Raw genomic sequence first — 10012 nt, forward strand, 5'->3', positions numbered from 1 at the left:
TTGCTAAAATTAAATGACTAAACCATGAAGTTTCAATAGCCAATGTTAACATGATATCTAAATTAACAACCTTAAATATGAAAGAAAAATACAAAAATCAACTACTGATCCAACCAAGTGACCAGTTTATGAAACTAAACTAGTTTAGATCCTAATACCTATGAAATTCTTCCTAAACCATTGTTCATTCAACAAATCCCATAATAACCATATAAGCTGAAAGAAAATAAACTAAGAATAGACATAGAAATTCAAGAAAATACATATAGGAGGAACTGATAGTCCTTGATTCATTCATTAACATTTTCATTACAACTACGTATATCAAAATACTTCTGTACTTCAGCAGTCATCACAATCCGAGAAAATACCTGGAAACCAAGAGCAAAGTGAAGAAAACAAAGAAGTTCAGTGAAGCAAAGCAAGCAAAGAAGCAGCAAATGATCAGCTAGCAAACAGCTTCAGCTCAAACCCATATTGAAATCAGAAATCCGTAAAAGAAGAACTTCAGAGTGTGTTTTTTCTTTCAGGAAGGAAAATCAGAAGTGAAAAACCACTCAACTCTCTCACACAATGCAGAAATTTTGTATATTTTCTATCGGTTCCAATGTCTCTCCCAAAAAAATGAAGGGAAAGAGTCCTTAAATAGGCACTTCTAAGGCAGCCCTAGCCTGGTTTTCTAATTCCCCTTCTACCCCTTATTCTTAGTTATTTTACCCTTTTTAACCCTTCAAATATATCTGAAACCTCCCTTCTCTTAACAAACCAGCCCCAACCTTATCCTCTAGAAGCTTCCCCCAACAGAAAAATATTCCCTCAAACCCCAAATACCCAAATTAACCCCTGACACCCCTATAATTACCTTCCTAGCCTAAACCAATGCAGGCCATCTGATTCCCAAACTTGGGCCCAAACGAGCAGGCTTCTAATGTCTAGGTCTGGCTTACCATAAGACGACATCAAACCAGTAAAGAAATGAACAATTAAACCAAAACCAAAAAGAACTTAAATTAACAGTAAACATGAACTTAACCAATTAAAACCCAAAAGTAATGAACTTAAAAATACTGATTAATTTAAGATATAATTGGTTAAAGAAAAAAAAGGAAAAGAGAAGAATAGGGAACCTAATAGAACAGTAAAACTAGACAGATTGGTAACATTTAAACTATCCCAACAGAGATCTAACTTAATCAAAGAAACAAAAAAGAAATTAACCTACTGACTTGAACAAACACATAGCAGAAACAAATAATCAAGCAAATGGTCGAAATGAAGCCAGAGTCAGGAGGCAAATATAGCAAAGGTAAAGAGGAAATGATGAGATATGGGCTAACCGGAAAGTGGCTTGGTAATGGAATCCAAGCAATGGCCCAGAAGGCGGAGAAGCAGTGATTGACCAACGTAGCTGGCTCTCAAAATCGAACCAAAACTCGTGTTAATCAAGGGCTCCGGATGAGAACTCTTGGTTAACACTAGTCTTGAGCCATATTGAACTTCGAAAGGTGAAGAAACAGTCTCAGCAGAAACTAGGGTTTTGTTTTTCAATTTTCAGATCCAAAATTGGGGGTGCTTGAAAGTGTTTTGGGGAATTTTGGTGATGGATTTGGGCGATGAGGGGACAGGGTCGCCTTGCATCAATTTGGGGGTGTTTGAAGGGATTAGGGTTTGGGATCCGATCTTCAATCTAAAATTCAAACGGCTTGATGATGATTTGAAGGAGAAATTTGGGATGAGGAGATAAAGGGGATTCCGGGGTGTTAAATTGGTGGTGTTTGGGATGGTCTGAGACGTCGCCGCCGACGGAGACGGTGGGGAACTTTAGGGCAGCGGCTAGGGTTTTCAGTCTCTGAACTTAGAGATGAGGAATGAGGGGGAAGTGGAATGGGGGATGCCTTGGGTTCAGACAGTTAAATATCAAAGGGAACCTTAATTCCCAACCGTTTGATCAATGGAGATCAACGGCTGGGATTTTAAGGGGGGAAATGACGTCGTTCAACTAACATGGAGGAAATTGGATCGGGTATAGAGCATTGGGCCCGGGTTTGGAGTTCATTTGGGTGGGGAGTTGAGCTCAATTTAAACAACCCCCTTTTTCCTAATTCTCTTCTTCCTTTTTTTTCAATTGTTTTTTTCTTTTCCTTTTTAAATTAATTAAAACCTGAATTAAACTCCTAAAATAATTAATTTGACAAAAATAAGTTGATTATCTAATATAATATTTACCAAAAATTAATTACTCCTAAATTACTAATTTAAAATTAAAAGGCTAAAAATGCAAAAGTAAGCCACTTTTGTGATTTTTATTTTTTAAATAAAACAACTAATTTACTAATTAATCTTAAAAATATAAAAATGAAACATAAATGCAATGCATGGTATTTTTGGTATTTTCATGATTTTAAGAAAAAATAAACATGCACAGAAATGCAAACAACTAGCACAAATTCCCACAAAATTCTATAGAATTGTAAAAAATGGAAAAAATTGTTTTTCTTGAATTTTGTAGTAATTCACATAGGACAAAAATCATATGCTCACAATTGTTAGTCAATTTCACAGTTCTAATAGATTTCCTAATTATGTTACCTGTGGACGGTTTCAACACGATGCCGAGTCCGAACCTCTTTGCGTTCAAAGAACCATCCGTATAGAGGGTCCAGATCCCCGACGAGGTCCTCGAGATTAACAACAATTCCTTTTCGACTTCGGGTATTAAGGCCGGTGTGAAGTCGTCCACGAAGTCTGCCAAAATTTAAGATTTGATGGCGATTCAGGGTCGATATTCAATATCATACCCACTTATTTCTCCGGCCCATTTGGCCAACCATCCTAAGAGCTCGGGTTTGTGCATTATGTTCCTCAATGGGTAAGTAGTCACGACACATATGGGATGGCATTGAAAATATGGCCTTAACTTCCTAGAGGCACTTAGCAAAGTGAGCGCCAATTTCTCCAAGTGAGGATACCTCGTTTCGGCCTCGCCTAGAATCTTGTAAGTAATTGCATACCTTCTTCTTCCTGGACCAAGACTCCACTTACCGCTATCTCAGATACCGCTAAATAGAGGTACAATTGCTCATCTACCTACGGAGTATGAAGTAAAGCGGACTCGAAATGTAGCGTTTGAGTTCTTCCAAAGCTTGTTGGCACTCCGGAGTCCACGAAAAGTTATTCTTCTTCTTCAATAACGAGAACAACCGATGCCTCTTATCGGAGGACCTGGAAATGAACTGACCCAAGGTGGATATGCGCCTAGTTAGTCTTTGAACGTCCTTGACATTGTCCACCATGGTGATGTCTTCTAGGGACTTGATTTTGTCGGAATTGATCTTGATTCCCCGGTTGGACAACATGAATCCAAGTAACATCCCGGACCCGACTCCGAATGTGCATTTCTACAGGTTCAGCTTCATATTGTATTTCTTCAGTATGTTGAAGGTTTCCTGCAAATGTTTCAAATGGTCCTCTGCTCGTAAGGACTTAATTAACATGTTGTCAATGTAAACCTCCAATGAGTTTCCTATTTGCTCTTCGAACATCCAATTTACTGGGCATTGGTAAGTGGCGCCAACATTTTTTAGTTCGTACGACATTACGTTATAACAATAGGTTCTGTATTTAGTTATGAAGGAAGTCTTTTTGGTCACCCGGGTCCATCCGGATCTAATTGTACCCAGAATAAGCATCAAGAAAGCTGAGTATCTCGTGGCCGACCGTCGCATCGATCGCTGGCAAAGGAAAAGATTCTTTAGGGTACGCCTTGTTCAAGTGTTTGTAATCTACACATGTTCTTAATTTATTTCCCTTTTTAGGCACTACCACTACGTTTGCTAACCAATCTGGATATTTAACTTCCTAAATGGAACCTATTTTAAGGAGTTTGGATATCTCGTCTTTGATGAATGCAGGCTTGAATTCGGACTGAGGCCTTCTCTTCTGTTTAATCGGGTGAAACTTCAGATCCAAGCTCAGCTTGTGAGTAGTTATTTCCGGCGGAATCCCTGTCATGTAAAGATGGGACAAAGCGAAACAATCTATGTTAGCTATAAGGAATTCAATAAGTTTTTTCCTGAGCTCGGGAGTTAGCCCCGTGACTTGGTATACATTCCAATCGGGCAGGTGCTCGATCAATCTGACTTGCTTCAGCTCTTCGACCATAGACTTAGTGGCATTGGAATCATCAGGGAATATGAAAGACTTAGGGACTCCGTAATCGCCATCATTGCCTGTCTCCTGCTTTTCTGGTTTAGTCGGTGCCGATGTCGGTGATTGCTATTTGGTTTCTCCCTTGGCAACACAACTCAAGTTCTTTGATGTCGAGAGTGCAGACATCGGGACCACCTCATCGGTCGCGAACATTTCTTTTACGGCCAATTGTTCCCTATAAATTGTTTTGATCCCTCCCGGTGTGGGAAATTTCAATGCCTGATGTAGTATCAAGGGTATTGCCCTCATGTTGTGAATACACGACCTCCCGAATAAAGCATTGTATCTCATATCTCATTCGATTACGCAAAACTTTGTTTTCTGAATAGTTCTGACGGTGTTTATCGGTAGGGTTATTTCCCCTTTAGTGGTGTCGCATGCCATGTTGAATCCATTTAAGACCCGGACTGCAGGCACTATTTGGTCTTGTAGACCTAGCTGTTCCACGACCCTCGATTTGATGATATTGGCCGAGCTACCTGGATCAATTAACACACATTTAACTCGAGATTTACTGATGAGTACAGATAATACCAGTGCATCATTGTGTGGGTGCACGATGCCTTCAGCGTCCTCATCGTTGAAAGATACGGTTCCCTCTGGTACATAATCCTGAACCCGGTTTTCCCTTGTAATGGATACTTTACTGCAGTTTAACATCGTCCCTTGGGGGATGTCAAATCCAACGATGATCATGTTAATGACATGTTGAGATTCCTCTTACTCGATCTGCTTGTTGGCGTCCCTATTCTTGAAGTGACTTTTGGATCGATCATTTATGAATTCTCGAAGGTGTTCGTTGTTGAATAACCAGGCTACTTCTTCTCTCAGTTGTTGGTAGTCTTTGGTTCCATGGTCGTGAACGGCATGATATTTACACATTAGGTTGGGGTCCCTCAAGGCAGGATCAAACTACAATGGTCGAGGCCACTTGGTGTTTTTGATGCATCCGATGGCGGATATGATGTTGGCAGCATCGACATTGAAGTTATACTCCGATAACTTTGGTGCCTCTCTGGCTCCGAGTGGCCTATCGAAATCGTTCTTGCTCATGAGTCCCTGACTATTGTGGCCTCGATCGTTCCTTTTTCCATTCCTTGCAGGATTGCGTCCGGACCCATTAGTTCTTCGATCTCCGTTATAAGGTTGATATCAATCTCTATTCGATCTTGGTTCATAGTCAACGATTCTTTTGGATATATCACTAGTTCTGACGGGATACACGAACCCGGAAGGGGTCCCGAGCTTCGTCTTCAACTCTGATTTTTGATTGGTACTTGTTATGGACGTCGGCCCAAGTTACCGCCGGGTATTCTACCAAGTTTTGTTTCAACTGCTGGGAAGACAATGATCTTTGAGGGTTGAGTCCTTGGGTGAATGCCTGAACGGCCCAATCGTCCGCGACCGGGGGCAGATCCATCCGTTCTATTTGAAACCTTGAAAGGAATTTTCTGAGCATCTCGTTATCTCTTTGCTTTATCTTGAAAAGGTCTGACTCGGTCTCGACCTTGATGGCCCTGGCATGCGCTTTTACAAAGTCATCTGCAACTATAGCAAACGAGTCAATAGAATTAGGGGTAAGTTGTGATACCATATCACAGCTCTCTTTGACAAGGTCTCCCCGAACTTATTCAGCAGAACGGATTCGATCTCATCATCCTCCAAGCCATTCCCATTGATGACGCACGTGTAGAAAGTCACGTGTTCATTTTGATCATTCGTTCCATTATACTTCAGAATTTCAGGCATACGAAACTTCTTCGGAATCGGCTTCGGAGCTACGCTCGGAGGGAAAGGCTTTTGGACAAAATTCTTGGAATCCAAGCCTTTCAGTATCGGGAGTGCTCCTAAGATTTGATCGACCGTGGAGTTATAGGTTTCCACTTTTTTGTCGTTAGCTTCAATTTTCTTTTCAAACGATTATACTCGTTTCGTCAATTCCTCGAGCATCTTTATTATCTCGAGGTTGGTCCTAGGTTCAGCTTCACTCGGACTTTCTATGACTGGTTCATTTCTGCGAGTGTTTTCCTAGGATGGTTCGGGCTTAACTCTGTTGCGGGCCCAACGTTGGTTCTGTAACTCGGCTATCGCTTCCTGTTAAGCCTGTAACATTTTGTAGATCACCCACAAGTTGATCCAATAGCCTTCACTGTCGTGCGTATCCCTGGCTACCGACCTAGCTCCCCCGCGAATGATGTGTTCCGGGTCGGTGGGAAAGTTAGCTTTGATGGCCACATGGGAGTTGGAATCGATTGAGTCTGAGACCAAAGCCCCGTTGGGTCAGCAGGGTGAACCTCGTTGCTGGGCACTATATTGTTGTTCCCGCTGTGGTGGCCAGATTCAGCAACAACATTTAAGTGAGCAATTTGAGAGTTTGACATCCTTAAGTTTTCCTGAAATTAAGATCTCAAATAACAAGAGTAAAGCAGGGTGTGTTATGAAAATTTGTATCAAATTGTCACTATTATCCTTAGCCCCACGGTGAGCGCCAAACTATTTACTCTCAAAGATGGATAATAATTAAATTTATAAGTGATTTTAAGGATATGCAGATTAATTCAATACAAATGATAAATTTGTGTTAGATTAAACAGATAAAGGAAGTGATAAATTGTCAAACCAACTATGGGGAGTGAACCCGGACTCAGTTACAACTTTAATGTAATACATGTTTTCGATCCTGGGCTCGTAATAAAGAAGAACTAATGAAGAAGAGTAAGAATAAGAATAAAATTGCTTTGGTATAAGAATAAAAAAAAATAGAAAAGTTACATTACTGTAATTATATAGTGTAATTACCACAAATTCTCACATTCCCCTTGAGAATTAAATAGTATAATTACATCTTCTTAATAACACTCAATTCCATGCTGACCAAATAATTATTTGGCCAGACAAAAATACCAAATTGTATAATTACACTCAATTACACTCAAATTCAATTCCAATGTGACTTCCAAACATGCTCTTTAAGAATCCAATACAATCCACAAGTAGGCAAAAACAGTAAGATGTCATTGAATCAAGTCATTATGCACAAAACATAGCACATTCAGTTGAGGGTAGGCTAGGAGAAACACATCAAGATTATATAGCCCCTGTTTAAAGCACCGATGACAGGCTACTGAACAAGTTTGACAAGTGCCACCCCACACTTAGGGTCGTTTGGTAGGGCGTATAAGAATAATGCTAAATAAGGTGCATTAGTAATGCATGGATTAGTAATGCATAGATTAATAATGCATGCATTAGTTAGTTATACAGAGATTATTTCTTATGCATTGTTTGATGTGGTGTATTAAAAATTAAAATGCATTGCATAATTTTTATGAAATTTAATTGTTTACAAAAATGTCCTCCATATTCTTTAACTTAAGGGACTTTAAGAATAATTTTGTCTTTAACCATGCTAATGCATGCATTAATAGCCTTTGTATAACTAATGTCATGGTTTTCTATGCATTAACTATACATAGTATAATACCAAATAGAGTGAATAACTAATGCTTGTATTAGTTATACATAGGTTGAAAAAGTGTACCAAACAAAGCATTACTAATACACAAAGATAATGCATGCATTATTTTCTCCACCAAACGACCTCTTAGTGCCTTAATACAATACAACCAGTTTAGGAAAAAAATGTAGGCAAATCAGCACCAAGAATTATAGAAGCAGTCATGAACTAGTGAACGACTTAATAATTTAGCACCAGTAGTAACAAGGTACTCAGATTTCCCTCATTGAAGCTAATCAACCAAGACTTCATACAATTCACCCAAACAATGCAACAAGATCAAGTAAACCAATGGAAGCAGTTCCCTTTATGCAAAAGTTACAATCACTTGTGCTCAAGCAAGGTACTCAGAATTCCTCTATGCATACTACCAAGAAAGCAAACACCCTGTTTGGTTGTCAGTAGTAAATCAGAATACATGTCTCCATGACTTGTTTACATCTAACTTGACAAATTTAACTTTCAGATTATATCCTGTTCATTTCCACGTTGTTCCACCGCTCTTGCAGTAACTATATATTAGGGGTGGCAATTTGAGCCCAAACCCATTTAACCCACCCAACTCGCCCAGAGATTAATGGGTTGGGTTACAAATATTTTAGCTCATGGGTCAATTTGGGCTCCCATTATATTTTATAGTTCATTCTGACCCATTAAGCAGCCCAAATACAACTGATGAAACTCACCCAAAACAAAAAATATCGCAACCCAACTTATATAGAAATTTATTTAGTTACCCCAATTTTACTTTTCTTTTTTTGTATTTTTAATTTTATGTTCTTTTGTTTTTTTGCATCATCCACCCACCCTGCCCCCCCCCCTCCCCTCCCCTCCGCAAGGAATTTTTTACTTTTTTTTTTTGTTTTTTTTTCTGCATCACCCACCCCCCACCCCCTCCGCAAAACCCCCCTCCCCTCAAAAAAAATTTACTTTTTTTTTTTGTATTTCAAAAAAAAATTACATTTTTTTTATTTTTAATTACATTTTTATGCAAATAGGGTAAAAACAATTTTTTTTATGTATAAACTGTTGAATTCCTTTGACATAAAAGACTTTTTTTATGCAAGATGAGCATGGTTCTAAAACATGGGTCAAGTTGAGCGGGTTGGGTTATGACCTATTGTTTAGCCCATCTTAGCCCAAGTACATTTTAGACTGGGTTGGGCAATGACCCATTTATTGACCTAACCCATCTTGACCCGCCCAAATTCAGCCTAACCCACCCAAATTCAGCCCAACCCGCCCATTTGCCACTCCTACTATATAGTATATTTATTCGCAGTCTTCTCTTCTTGTGCGACTCATGCAATTTAGAAAGTTGAGCTTTCAATTGTCAACAAGCAGAGGCGGATCCAGGATTTATATTTTATGGGTTTAATTTTTAAGATATTAGCATTGAACACATTATATTTTTAAAGTTATGGATTCATATCTATTATTTTTATAATTTTAATGGGTTCAATTGAACCCATAGTCAACCTTCTACATTTGCCTCTGTCAACAAGTGTAGTTCTCTTAAAACTTTACCATGAATATTACAGGATAAGTTTCAGCTTCTGTGTAAGTTGAATTTACTAATAGATGTTAATAAGTTAACTCATTCAGGATTAATCTGTTATGAATTTTCTATTCTAGCAGCAAAAGTAGTACTTTATTCACATTTAGCACGGTTAACTAATAGCTGTTTTTCTGTTAGCCTGTAGGGTTGCTGTGAGAAATCGAAGCAACAATCAATCGATGTTAAGGAAAATAAACACAAAACTAATTGAAGGATAAGTTTCTGCTGCATTGTGCTCAATATTGAAACGTATACACTAGCCAGGCACATAATAATTATATTTTTTATGGAGAAAGAGAAGTTGAGAGTAAGAATTTGAGAGCATTACTTGATAATTGCTGGTGAAGACTTTGTCCGGAGCCCCGAGAAAGAAGAATTTTTGGAGAACGGAGGGTTTGAGGGTTCTTGGGAGGAAGAGCATTTGGAGAACTGAGGGTTTGAGTCGGATTTAAAGTGCGAATTAGGGGAAAAGAATAAAAGTAGGCGGGTCAACCTATTTTTTACCCGACCCAACTATTAACCCGTAATGTGCTCTACCATATCCTGCCCTATTAAAAATTTTCAGAAATAATATTTTGTCCTGCCCTACCCTGTTAAAATCTTTTCCTGCATCGCTCTATTTAAAGTTTGCCCTACTCGCCCTGCCTCCATTGCCATCCTAGCAGAATATTTGGCAAAGAGATTTGTTTTTTTTTTTTTTCCAAAGACAAGTCTTGTAGCAACCACCA

General features: G+C 38.9%; 1 long non-coding RNA gene across 1 annotated transcript; it reads right to left on the reverse strand.

The window, feature by feature from the left end:
- On the reverse strand, positions 1 to 9732 carry LOC107793971 (uncharacterized). Its single transcript, XR_001649848.2, has 2 exons — positions 9613 to 9732; positions 1 to 371 (listed from the first exon to the last, which is right to left on the reverse strand). It is a non-coding gene; the product is annotated as an uncharacterized LOC107793971 (long non-coding RNA).
- Between the last annotated feature and the right edge of the window lie 280 nt (positions 9733 to 10012).

Source organism: Nicotiana tabacum, chromosome 11 (genome assembly GCF_000715075.1).
Source record: "Nicotiana tabacum cultivar K326 chromosome 11, ASM71507v2, whole genome shotgun sequence".
NCBI classification, from domain to species: Eukaryota; Viridiplantae; Streptophyta; class Magnoliopsida; order Solanales; family Solanaceae; genus Nicotiana; species Nicotiana tabacum.